This window comes from Dendropsophus ebraccatus, chromosome 5 (assembly GCF_027789765.1).
Source record: "Dendropsophus ebraccatus isolate aDenEbr1 chromosome 5, aDenEbr1.pat, whole genome shotgun sequence".
NCBI lineage: Eukaryota > Metazoa > Chordata > Amphibia > Anura > Hylidae > Dendropsophus > Dendropsophus ebraccatus.
In genome coordinates, this window is record NC_091458.1 from 5,558,624 (window position 1) to 5,571,930 (window position 13,307).

Genomic DNA, 13,307 nt, shown 5'->3' on the forward strand with positions numbered 1-13,307 from the left:
TTTAGTACTGTTGTGGCAAGCAGGTAGGGACCGCTGGGGCGGGTGCCAGTTTTAGGGCTGCACTCATCTGTTGTCTTTCCAGACCCCTACCTGACATTATCACAGGCCCAAAATTACTGGTCACCAGGTGGAGGCATGAGCGCCGATAATTCGGTCACCGACCATCTGGAGGCTTTGACCACCCAGCTGGAGGGCGTTGCAGGGTTGGTGGCACAACTAGCCACTCGGGTTGATGGTCTTGCTACCATCTCCCCACCTGCTGCGATGCCCCAGCCCTCGGCTGATACTCTAGTACAGGTGGTCAAACACAAAACCAAGATGTTGTTACCGGAGAGGTTTCAGGATGACACCAGCAAATTTCGGACCTTTAGGGAGTCTTGTATGCTGTATTTTAGACATAACCCATTTGTGTCTGATGCTGAGAGAGTGGCGCTGATTGTTTCACTCCTGCAGGAACCCCCCGCAGGATTGGGCCTTATCTCTTCCTGCGGAAGCTCCTGAGTGAAACTCAGAGGAGATGTTTTTTACATCTTTAGGTCAGATTTATGACGATCCCAACCGGGCTACAGTGGCTGAATCTGACCTCCTGTCTATCCAGCAGGGTCGCCGTACAGCGGAGAAATACTGTGCTGAGTTTCGCCAATGGTGCACCCTGACTGGATGGCCAGACTCCCCACTAAGGACACTGTTTCGACAGGGACTCTCTGACGCCATCAAGGACATAATGGTTAGTCACCCGACTCCCAACTGCCTCGGTGACTTTATGACACTTGCAGTGACCAATGACCGGAGGCTGAGGGAAAGGAAGTGAGAAAGGTCAGGGATGACTCCGGGACAACTGAGGTCAGCTCAGTTTCCCAAACTGCCCCCTAGGGCATCTGCATCTGCTCCCAAGACTCAGGAGGAACCCATGATCTTGGGCAACACTTCAGCCAGGAGAAAATACCGCCTGGAGAATTCCCTTTGCCTTTATTGTGGGAAATCTGGTCACTTCCTAAAATCATGCCTGGTTAAGCCTTTCCAGAAGTCAGAAAACTCCAGTGTTGATGGCCCGGAGGGTCACTCAGGCACCCAGGTACCTCCAAAGTATTTTGAAAAATTTGTTACCTGTTATTTTATACTACAATGGTCTTTTTGTTGACGGTACAGCCAAGGTGGACTCAGGGGCAGCCTTAACCCTTTAAGGACATGGCCCATTTTCGTTTTTACGTTTTCGGTTTTTCCTCCTTGTGTTTAAAAGGTCATAGCACTTGCATTTTTCCACCTAGAAACCCACATGACCCCTTATTTTTTGCGTCACTAATTGTACTTTGCAATTACAGGCTGAATTTTTGCATAAAGTACACTGCGAAACCAGAAAAAAATTCAAAGTGTGGTGAAATTGAAAAAAAAAACGCATTTCTTTTATTTGGGGGAAATGTGTTTTTACGCCATTCGCCCTGGGGTAAAACTGACTTGTTATGCATGTTCCTCAAGTCGTTACGATTAAAACGATATATAACATGTATAACTTATATTGTATCTGATGGCCTATAAAAAATTCAAACCGTTGTTAACCAATATACATTCCTTAAAATCGCTCCATTCCCAGGCTTATAGCGCTTTTATCCTTTGGTCTATGGGGCTGTGCGAGGTGTCATTTTTTGCGCCATGATGTGATCTTTCTATCGGTACCTTGATTGCGCATATACGACTTTTTGATCGCTTTATATTACATTTTTTCTGGATTTGATGCGACCAAAAATGCGCAATTTTGCACTTTGGGATTTTTTTGCGCTGACGCCGTTTACCGTACGAGATCAGGAATGTGATTAATTAATAGTTCGGGCGATTACGCACGCGGCGATAGCAAACATGTTTATTTATTTATTTATTTGTTTACTTTTATTTAAAACCTGGGAAAAGGGGGGTGATTCAGACTTTTATTGGGGGAGGGGGCTTTTTACTATTAACAACACTTTTTTTTTTTTTTTTACACATATACTAGAAGCCCCCCTGGGGTTGGGGTTATTCCCCCTGGGGGACTTCTAGTATATACACTTGGATCTCTCATAGAGATCTCTGCAGCATAGATATGCTGCAGAGATCCATGAGATCGGCACTCGTTTGCTTTCGGCTGCTGCAGCCGAAAACGAACGAGTGCCGAGCCGAGGACGGCGCCATCTTGGACGCGTCCCCGGCCGGCATCAGTAACGGAGATCGCTCCTCCGGGACAAGGTCCCGGAGGAGCGATCTCCCCCACTAGACCCCAGGGAAACGTTGCCTCCGGTAATCGGAGGCAGCTGTCAACTTTGACAGCTGCCTCCGATTAGCTAATTAGCGGGCACGGCGATCAGACCGTGCCCGCTAATAGCAGCGGTCCCGGGCTACTCGCGGCACCCTGGATCGCGGCACTTCAAAGCGGGGCCGCCGCGCGGCCCCGCTTTGAAGTGCAAGTGAGGACATAAGACGTACGCATACGTCCTATGTCCTTAAGAGGTTAAAGGGGTATTCCCCCCCAAGAGCTAAAAAAAATGTAATGCTCCCAAACTTAGCTGGCCTTACTCGCCAAGTCCCCCTGAGTATTTTGAGCCGTCTCCCATCTTTCTAGCTGCTGCCGTTCCTGAGTTACACATTTTTCTAAAAGATGGTCTGTAATCAAGATAGGAAACTACATTTCCCATCATGCAATGCTTATACCTGATACTGGTGAAGTAGCTTAGCTGAGTTGGTTAAGTAGCTGAGCTGAGATGGTGAAGTAGCTGAGCTGAGATGGTGAAGTAGCTGAGCTGAGATGGTGAAGTAGCTGTGCTGAGATGGTGAAGTAGCTGTGCTGAGTGTCACGGCCGCGGCGGCGTCCCGTGCTCCGGGCCGCCGCCGCGACCTCCCTCTGTCTCATGCAGCTGCCGGGGTCCTTGTGCAGGGACCCGGCGCTGCTACATGTTCGGCCCCGGGGGGCGCCTTACCTGCTCCCGCTCCTGCCTCCGTCTGTGCCGGCCGGCGCGCGCGTCCCCGCCTCCTAGGGCGCGCGCGCGCCGGCTGTCTCAGATTTAAAGGGCCAGTCCGCCCCTAATTGGTTAGTTGCACCAATCACTCCCTATTTATTCCAGCCCTGCCCCACTACAGGTGTTGGAGCCTCTACATGCTTCCCATAGCGTTTGGCCCAGCTCCCTGTTGTTCCTGATTCCTGTCCGCTACCTGGTCCCTAGTCCTTGTTCCTGGTTCCTGCTTCCCTGTTACACTATTGCTCCTGTGTTCAGCCTGTCACCTGCGGTTACGCCTACAGACCTCTGCTAGCACCATCTCCTGCCTACTGCTCCTGCCACGCCTCGCCTGCCGTCACTAGCAACCAAGCCAGGGGTAGCGACCTGGGGGTCGCCTGCCGCAGCAAGTCCATCCCGCCTTGCGGCGGGCTCTGGGGAAAACCAGCGGCCCCTTAGACTCCGCTCCCTGGTGAGGTTAGTGCCATCGCTGGTGACGGTCCAGTGGATCCACTACTCCAGGCGTTACAGTAGGCTCCAACCATGGATCCCGGCGAGGTGCCTGATATCCGCGAGGTAGCCCGAGTGGTCGCCCTACAGGCTCAACAGATCCAGCAACAGTCACAGCTGATCCAACAACTGACTGCAGCCGTACAGCAGCATACCACAGCTCAGCAGTCATCACCTCCTGCAGCCTCTTCAAAACTACGACTGGCTCTCCCAAGTAAATATGGAGGTGACCCCAAGTTGTGCAGAGGATTCCTGACCCAATGCACTATGTATATCGAACTTCTAAGCAGTCAGTTTGCCACCGAGCGCTCTAAAGTGGCTTTCAATATCAGCCTATTGGAAGGTAGAGCTCTGGCCTGGGCCACACCACTATGGGACCGTAATGATCCGGTTGCTGCCAATCTCCGAATCTTCCTGGACGAGTTCCGCTCTGTCTTTGAGGAACCTGCCCGTGCGTCTTCGGCTGAGACTGCTCTCCTCAATCTATCCCAAGGTACTTCCTCCGTTGGTGATTACGCCATCCAGTTCCGCACCCTGGCTGCGGAACTAGACTGGAATGAGGCCGCTCTGATTGCCACCTTTAAAAAGGGCCTGTCCAGTCAAGTGAAGGATGTGCTCGCTGCCCGAGACCTGCCTACCTCCTTGAACGAACTCATCCTACTGGCTACCAGAGTCTACACCAGGTTTTCCGAGAGAGTGGAGGAGATCTGGCAAGAACAGCGTCTGAGTCTGCCCCGTCGCCATCCTCGGCTGGCACCGGCGTTCCAGAATCCCGTTGCTCCTATGTCCCAGTCGTCTCCAGAGATTCCTATGCAGGTGGAACGTGCTCGCCTGACGACTGAGGAGAGGACCCGTCGACTGGACCTGAATCTCTGCCTCTATTGCGGTGGCGCTGATCACTATCGGCAGAGATGTCCCCAACGTCCTCAGCGTTCGGGAAACGCTCGCACCTAGGTCCGGTGGGAGAGGCCTCCCTAGGTGTGAATGCCACCTCTCCAAGGTTGACTATGCCCGTCTCCATCTAGAGACCCTCAGGGCAAGTTTTCCAGACTACTGCTCTCATCGACTCTGGCTCTGCTGGCAGTTTCATCTCTGCTTCGTTGGTCCAAAGATGGCGGCTACCCGTGATCCAGCTAGCCCAACCCCGGTCTATCTCTTCGGTTACGGGGGAGATTCTTACCGAAGCTGTGCACTACCAGACGGCACCCCTAGTCCTCCAGGTGGGCGCCTTACATCAGGAGAGGATCTCCTTCTATGTCTTGCGCCATTCCTCTTCCAACATCCTGCTGGGTCTTCCTTGGCTGCAATTACATACCCCTAAGCTGGACTGGAGAACTGGGGAGGTTCTCAGCTGGGGCCAGGACTGTCATAACCGGTGTCTGAGATCTCCTCAACCCAAGTGCTCTACGAGGTCACCTGCTTATGTCAAGCCTCTATCCGGACTACCGGAGGACTACCAAGACTTTGTTGATGTTTTCTCGGCCAAGGAGGCGGACTCTGTACCACCTCATCGGGCCTATGATTGCCCTATAGACCTTCTTCCAGGGGATTCTCCTCCACGTGGTCGAGTATACCCTCTCTCTGTGCCCGAGACTGAAGCCATGTCCTCCTACATCCGGGAGAACTTACAAAAGGGCTTCATCCGTAAATCCACGTCTCCCGCTGGCGCTGGATTTTTCTTTGTTCAGAAGAAGGACGGTTCCCTCCGCCCATGCATAGACTACCGGGGCTTGAATAAGGTGACTGTTAAGAACCGCTATCCTCTTCCGCTTATTCCTGAACTATTCTACCGTCTTCGTGGAGCTAGGATCTTCTCCAAGCTGGATCTCAGGGGAGCGTATAACTTGATCCGTTCGTAAAGGAGACGAATGGAAGACCGCTTTCAACACCAGAGATGGGCACTACGAATATCTGGTCATGCCATTCGGCCTATGCAATGCCCCAGCGGTCTTCCAGGAATTCGTGAACGATATCTTCCGAGACCTCCTCTATGTCTGCGTCATTGTCTATTTGGATGACATTTTGGTCTTCTCCCCGGACCAGCAGACTCATGTGGCACAAGTGCGTCAGGTCCTACGAAGACTACGGGCCAATCATCTATACGCCAAGCTAGAGAAGTGTGTTTTCCATCAGCGCAGTCTTCCATTTCTTGGCTATATCGTCTCCGACCAGGGTCTACAAATGGATCCAGCCAAGCTCTCAGCTGTCCTCCAATGGCCACGCCCTGTGGGACTTAGAGCTATCCAACGTTTCCTTGGATTCGCCAACTATTATCGGCAATTCATCCCTCACTTCTCAACCCTGGTCGCACCCATAGTGGCTCTCACTAAAAAGAAGGCGGACCCCAGACGTTGGCCTCCAGAGGCCGAACAAGCCTTCAATAGCCTTAAGTCTGCCTTTGCCTCTGCTCCTGCTCTAGTCCGCCCGGATGTCTCCAGGCCATTTTCTCTCGAGGTCGATGCTTCTTCTGTGGGCGCAGGAGCCGTTCTCTCGCAAAGGGACACATCAGGCAAGACCAGAACCTGCGGGTTCTTTTCTAAGACTTTTTCCCCTGCCGAGAGGAACTATACTATTGGGGACCGTGAACTCCTGGCCATTAAGTTGGCACTGGAGGAGTGGCGTCATCTACTAGAGGGGGCTAAACACTCCGTTAACATCTACACGGACCACAAGAACCTCCTCTACCTCCAATCGGCTCAACGCCTCAATCCCCGGCAGGCCAGGTGGTCCCTCTTCTTCTCTCGGTTCAACTTTACCATCTATTTCCGTCCAGCCGAGAAGAATCTAAAGGCCGATGCATTATCCCGAGCATCCGATGTCATGGGGCAAGAGGAATCTCCTCGTCACATAATACCTCCCGACCGCCTAGTACCAGTTGCCACTTCTGCTCTGCAGAGACTGCCTCCCGGGAAGACTTATGTGCGCCCCGCACTCCGTAAACGCATCTTGAAGTGGGGGCATTCCTCTTTGGTGGCCGGGCATCCAGGGGCCCAAAAGACCGGGCAATTGATCTCCCGTCACTACTGGTGGCCCAATCTCCTCCAGGATGTCAAGGATTTTGTGGCTTCCTGTGCAGTCTGTGCCAGGAATAAGTCTCCCCGTCAAAGACCTGCAGGCCTACTATTGCCCTTGCCAGTCCCGGACCATCCCTGGCACCACATTGGGATGGATTTCATCACAGACAGACCTATCTGCGGGCAATACAGTTATTTGGGTGGTGACGGACCGCTTCTCTAAAATGGCTCACTTCGTGGCCCTTCCTGGTCTGCCCTCTGCTCCTCGTCTGGCTCAGTTGTTCTTCCGACACATCTTCCGCCTGCATGGACTTCCGCTTCACATTGTGTCCGACCTAGGCTCTCAATTTGTCTCTAAGTTTAGGCGAGCCCTCTGCTCGCAACTCCAAGTGAAGCTGGACTTCTCATCGGCCTATCATCCTCAGACTAACGGGCAAGTGGAGAGAGTCAATCAGATTCTGGGTAACTACCTACGCCATTTTGTTTCCAGCCGCCAAGACAACTGGTCCGATCTACTCCCATGGGCGGAATTCTCATATAACCATCTGGACTCGACTTCCACAGGCAAGTCCCCTTTCTATGTGGTCTACGGGCATCATCCTCGTCCTCCTCTGCCTCTCTCTCCATCCTCTGAAGTCCCAGCCGTGGAGGAGTTGTTATCTGACCTGCAATCGATCTGGGAACAAACTCGACAGTCCTTACTCAAAGCCTCTGAACGCATGAAGGACCAGGCTGATAAGAAGAGGAGACCTGCCACGAATTTTCTCCCAGGTGACAAAGTCTGGCTCTCGGCCAAATATGTCCGACTCAAGATTCCCAGCTACAAGTTGGGCCCTCGATTCCTCGGTCCTTTCTCGGTGCTAAGACGCATCAACCCTGTCACCTACAAACTCCGCCTACCCCCCACTATGCGGATTCCGAACTCCTTCCATGTTTCCCTCTTAAAACCAGTGGTCCTGAACCGGTTCTCCGATAAGTCTTCGTTCTCTGCTCCACAAGCCATCTCTGATGATGTCTACGCTGTTAAAGACATTCTGGCCATGAAGACTGTCAGAGGGAGAAGGTTCTTCCTGGTGGACTGGAAAGGATTTGGTCCTGAGGAGAGGTCCTGGGAACCCGAGGCTAACATCCTGGACCAAGATCTCATCAAGAGGTTCCTGCAGGCTAGAAAGAGGGGGAGGCCAAAGGGGGGGGGGGTACTGTCACGGCCGCGGCGGCGTCCCGTGCTCCGGGCCGCCGCCGCGACCTCCCTCTGTCTCATGCAGCTGCCGGGGTCCTTGTGCAGGGACCCGGCGCTGCTACATGTTCGGCCCCGGGGGGCGCCTTACCTGGTCCCGCTCCTGCCTCCGTCTGTGCCGGCCGGCGCGCGCGTCCCCGCCTCCTAGGGCGCGCGCGCGCCGGCTGTCTCAGATTTAAAGGGCCAGTCCGCCCCTAATTGGTTACTTGCACCAATCACTCCCTATTTATTCCAGCCCTGCCCCACTACAGGTGTTGGAGCCTCTACATGCTTCCCATAGCGTTTGGCCCAGCTCCCTGTTGTTCCTGATTCCTGTCCGCTACCTGGTCCCTAGTCCTTGTTCCTGGTTCCTGCTCCCCTGTTACACTATTGCTCCTGTGTTCAGCCTGTCACCTGCGATTACGCCTACAGACCTCTGCCAGCACCTTCTCCTGCCTACTGCTCCTGCCACGCCTCGCCTGCCGTCACTAGCAACCAAGCCAGGGGTAGCGACCTGGGGGTCTCCTGCCGCAGCAAGTCCATACCGCCTTGCGGCGGGCTCTGGTGAAAACCAGCGGCCCCTTAGACTCCGCTCCCTGGTGAGGTTAGTGCCATCGCTGGTGACGGTCCAGTGGATCCACTACTCCAGGCATTACACTGAGATGGTGAAGTAGCTGTGCTGAGATGGTGAAGTAGCTGAGCTGAGATAATAATGAAGAAGTAGCAGAGTTGAGTGAGTTTGCAGAGTGTGCCCAGGTGGTGCTGCGGGTGGCCACCGTATCAGATACAGCGGGGGGGGGGGGGGGGGGGGGGGCTGAAGGGAGGCGACGGGTGTCGGTGGGTTGCCACAATCAGATGCCACGGGAGGGCACCCGGTAAGATGCCGGGTCAGACGCGCAGGGGGGGAGGCAGTGTTGTTGCCGTGATCAGATGCGGGACGGGGAGGCGGCCGGACGGCCACAGGGTCAGATGGTGGGGGAAGCCGCGGGAGCCAGCCGAACGAAGGTCACTGGAGGGGACCCAGTAAGATGCTGGGTCTGATGCGGGAGAGGGGGGAACAGGGGTGTCGGCGGCAATGCCGCGGGCATCCACTGGGTCAGGTTTGGGGGGGTGCCACGATCAGATTTGGGTGGGATGTGCCGCATTTGACCCGCAACTAACTGGGCTGTTTGGGGGGAAGGGGGGGGGGTACGACGACGATGCCGCAGGTGGCCAACTGGTCAGATTTCCCGGTCAGGGGGACGTATGGGGGGTGCCGCGGGATATGAAGCGGCCACCGGGAGATCGCACCTGAGGGGGGAGGGTTGAGGGGACTGATATCGAGCGGCCACCGGGAGATCGCCCTGCGGGGGGGGGGCGCCGGCTGTACTGAGGGGGGGGGTTGCACTCACAGGAGCGGCCACCGGGTGAGCAGAGAGAGTGGGTACACTTCTAGTGGGGGGATACAGGGTGCAGGGCGGGTGAGGACGAGCACACACTGTGGAGGGGGGGGTTGGGGGCCTGCTGTCAGAGAGGGAGACAGTGATCAGCTGCAGCAACTGTCAGCGTCTCACTGTTCTCCCTCACTTCAATGAGCCGGGTTAGAAGTGCTAACCCGGCCCATTGAAAAGACTGAGGACATGTGATACCGTCTCGGAGGAAGCGGGTCAGAAGCAGGGAGCGTGTCGGGTTGGACTGAGGTTTGATGATTCTATGCATTCGGTGGGGGTAAATGCACCTGGATAACTGTGCAGAATCCGTAATAACTTTATATTGGAAAGATGGAAAGCTATGAACTACCGCACCCCCGAGGTCACCATGCAGGTGGGCTGTCTCCATTACATTTCCTTTTTTGTTTAAGAGAACCTGGCAGCGGATATAATATTAGGGTTACCTTGGCTATGCCAACACAATCCTGTGTTTGATTGGAGAACTACAGAACTGGTCCAGGTTACGCAAAAATACTCTTTGTGCAAAAATGTCCAAATGTCTGTTGGGAGTACAGGAGATTGGGTTCTTGGGGTATATTATCACTCCTGAGTCAGTTCAAATGGACCCAAAAAAAGTTTCAGCGGTTTTGGAATGGGCTAGACCCACTACTTTAAAAGAACTCCATAGATTCCTCCGTTTCTCAAACTTCAACAGGAAGTTTATCCAAACTTTTTCCCTAATTGCTAAGCCGCTGACTGACCTCACCAAAAAAGGTCCAACCCCAATCCCCTGGCCTCCAGAGGCCGAAGTCGCATTTACTCAGTTGAAGCACAGTTTCTCCTCTGCTCCGGTGTTAGTGCACCATGATTCCGAGCTCCCATTTGTTATCGAGGTTGATGCCTTTAAATCTGGTGTGGGGGCGGTGTTATCCCAAGGTAGGGAACCATATACTAATATGCGTGCAGTAGCCTTTTTCTCCAGGAAATTCTCCCATTCTGAACAAACTATGATGTCGGCAACAGGGAATTGCTAGCTATCAAATGGGCTCTGGAAGAATGGCGACATTTCCTGGAGGGAGCCAGGCACCAGGTTTTGGTCCTTACTGACCATAAAAATCTGCCGACCTTGCTTCTTGGATTTTGAATCTGTACCTTTCTGACCTTGTTGCCGAACCCTGATTTCTGACCATTCCTTTATTGTGTGAGTTCGTGTTGTCTTTTGTTTTCTGTTGCACCTATTTCATTATAGGGAATGTCGACCAGTTATCCGCAGGAACCCTTAGTACTGTTGTGGCAAGCAGGTAGGGACAGCTGGGGAGGGTGCCAGTTTTAGGGCTGCACTCATCTGTTGTCTTTCCAGACCCCTACCTGACACAACCCTTTACCCTCCAGCAGAGAAGACAACCCTTTACCAATCAGAGGATAAGACAGCCCTTTAACAACCAGAGGAGACAACAAACCATTTACCAACCAGAGAAGACAACCCTTTATCAACCAGGGGAGCAGACAACCCTTTACCAACCAGCAGACAAGACAACCTGAAGACAACCCTTTACCAACTAGAGAAGAAGGCAACCCTTTACCAATCATCGGAGAAGACAACCCTTTACCAACCAGGGGAGAAGACAACCCTTTACCAATTAGAGGAGAAGGCAACCCTTTACCAACCAGTAGAGAAGACAACCTGAAGACAACCCTTTACCAACTAGAGAAGGCAACCCTTTACCAATCATCGGAGAAGACAACCCTTTACCAACCAGCGGAGAAGACAACCCTTTACCAATCATCGGAGAAGACAACCCTTTACCAATCATCGGAGAAGACAACCCTTTACCAACCAGCAGAGAAGACAACCCTTTACTCCTCCCACCCATGTGACTGATCACATGACTGTGACATCACCAAAGGTCCTTTAGAAAGCCGGGATCCTCCTCATATAGAGAGGTTAGTGATGAGAAGTGAGATTTGTGCTCATTATTATACTGTGTATTATATATAGTGTATATCTATAGTGTGTGTTATATATATATAGTGTATATCTATAGTGTGTGTATTATATATAGTGTATATCTATAGTGTGTATTATATATAGTGTATATCTATAGTGTGTATTATATATATAGTGTATATCTATAGTGTGTGTATTATATATAGTGTATATCTATAGTGTGTATTATATATATAGTGTATATCTATAGTGTGTGTATTATATATAGTGTATATGTATAGTGTGTATTATATATAGTGTATATCTATAGTGTGTATTATATATAGTGTGTATATCTATAGTGTGTATATTTATAGTGTATATCTATAGTGTGTATTATATATAGTGTATATCTATAGTGTGTGTTATATATATATAGTGTATATCTATAGTGTGTGTATTATATATAGTGTATATCTATAGTGTGTGTATTATATATAGTGTATATCTATAGTGTGTGTATTATATATAGCGTATATCTATAGTGTGTGTATTATATATAGTGTATATCTATAGTGTGTGTATTATATATAGTGTATATCTATAGTGTGTATTATATATAGTGTATATCTATAGTGTGTATTATATATATAGTGTATATCTATAGTGTGTGTTATATATATATAGTGTATATCTATAGTGTGTGTATTATATATAGTGTATATCTATAGTGTGTGTATTATATATAGTGTATATCTATAGTGTGTATTATATATAGTGTATATCTATAGTGTGTGTATTATATATATAGTGTATATCTATAGTGTGTGTATTATATATAGTGTATATCTATAGTGTGTATTATATGTAGTGTATATCTATAGTATGTATTATATATAGTGTATATCTATAGTGTGTATTATATATAGTGTATATCTATAGTGTGTATTATATATAGTGTATATCTATAGTGTGTATATTATATATAGTGTATATCTATAGTGTGTGTATTATATATAGTGTATATCTATAGTGTGTGTATTATATATATATATATATAGTGTATATCTTTAGGCTGGGTTCACACTACGTATATTTCAGTCAGTATTGTGGTCCTCATATTGCAACCAAAACCAGGAGTGGATTAAAAACACAGAAAGGATCTGTTCACACAATGTTGAAATTGAGTGGATGGCCGCCATAAAATGGCAAATATTTGCTGTTATTTTAAAACAACGGCTGTTATATTGAAATAATGGCCGTTATTTACTGTTATATGGCGGCCATCCACTCAGTTTCAACATTGTGTGAACAGATCCTTTCTGTGTTTTTAATCCACTCCTGGTTTTGGTTGCTATATGAGGACCACAATACTGACTGAAATATACGTAGTGTGAACCCAGCCTTAGTGTGCATTATATATAGTGTATATCTATAGTGTGTATTATATATAGTGTATATCTATAGTGTGTATTATATATAGTGTATATCTATAGTGTGTATTATATATAGTGTATATCTATAGTGTGTGTATTATATATAGTGTATATCTATAGTGTGTATTATATATATAGTGTATATCTATAGTGTGTATTATATATAGTGTATATCTATAGTGTGTGTATATATAGTGTATATCTATAGTGTGTATTATATATAGTGTATATCTATAGTGTGTATTATATATAGTGTATATCTATAGTGTGTGTGTTATATATAGTGTATATCTATAGTGTGTATTATATATAGTGTATATCTATAGCGTGTGTATTATATATAGTGTATATCTATAGTGTGTGTATTATATATAGTGTATATCTATAGTGTGTGTATTATATATAGTGTATATCTATAGTGTGTATTATATATAGTGTATATCTATAGTGTGTGTATTATATATAGTGTATATCTATAGTGTGTATTATATATAGTGTATATCTATAGTGTGTGTATTATATATAGTGTATATCTATAGTGTGTATTATATATAGTGTATATCTATAGTGTGTATTATATATAGTGTATATCTATAGTGTGTATTATATATAGTGTATATCTATAGTGTGTGTATTATATATAGTGTATATCTATAGTGTGTGTATTATATATAGTGTATATCTATAGCGTGTGTATTATATATAGTGTATATCTATAGTGTGTGTATTATATATAGTGTATATCTATAGTGTGTGTATTATATATAGTGTATATCTATAGTGTATATCTATAGTGTGTATTATATAAGTGTATATCTATAGTGTGTATTATATA

General features: G+C 48.5%; 1 protein-coding gene across 1 annotated transcript in view; it reads left to right on the top strand.

Moving 5' to 3' along the window:
• The first annotated feature begins 948 nt into the window (after positions 1 to 948).
• LOC138793976 (uncharacterized) overlaps positions 949 to 13,307 on the top strand; it is a 57,407-nt gene continuing 45,048 nt past the window's right edge. Inside the window, exon 1 of the mRNA XM_069972740.1 lies at positions 949 to 1,075. The gene's annotated coding sequence lies outside the window, so the exon portion shown is untranslated. The remainder of the gene's footprint in view (positions 1,076 to 13,307) is intronic.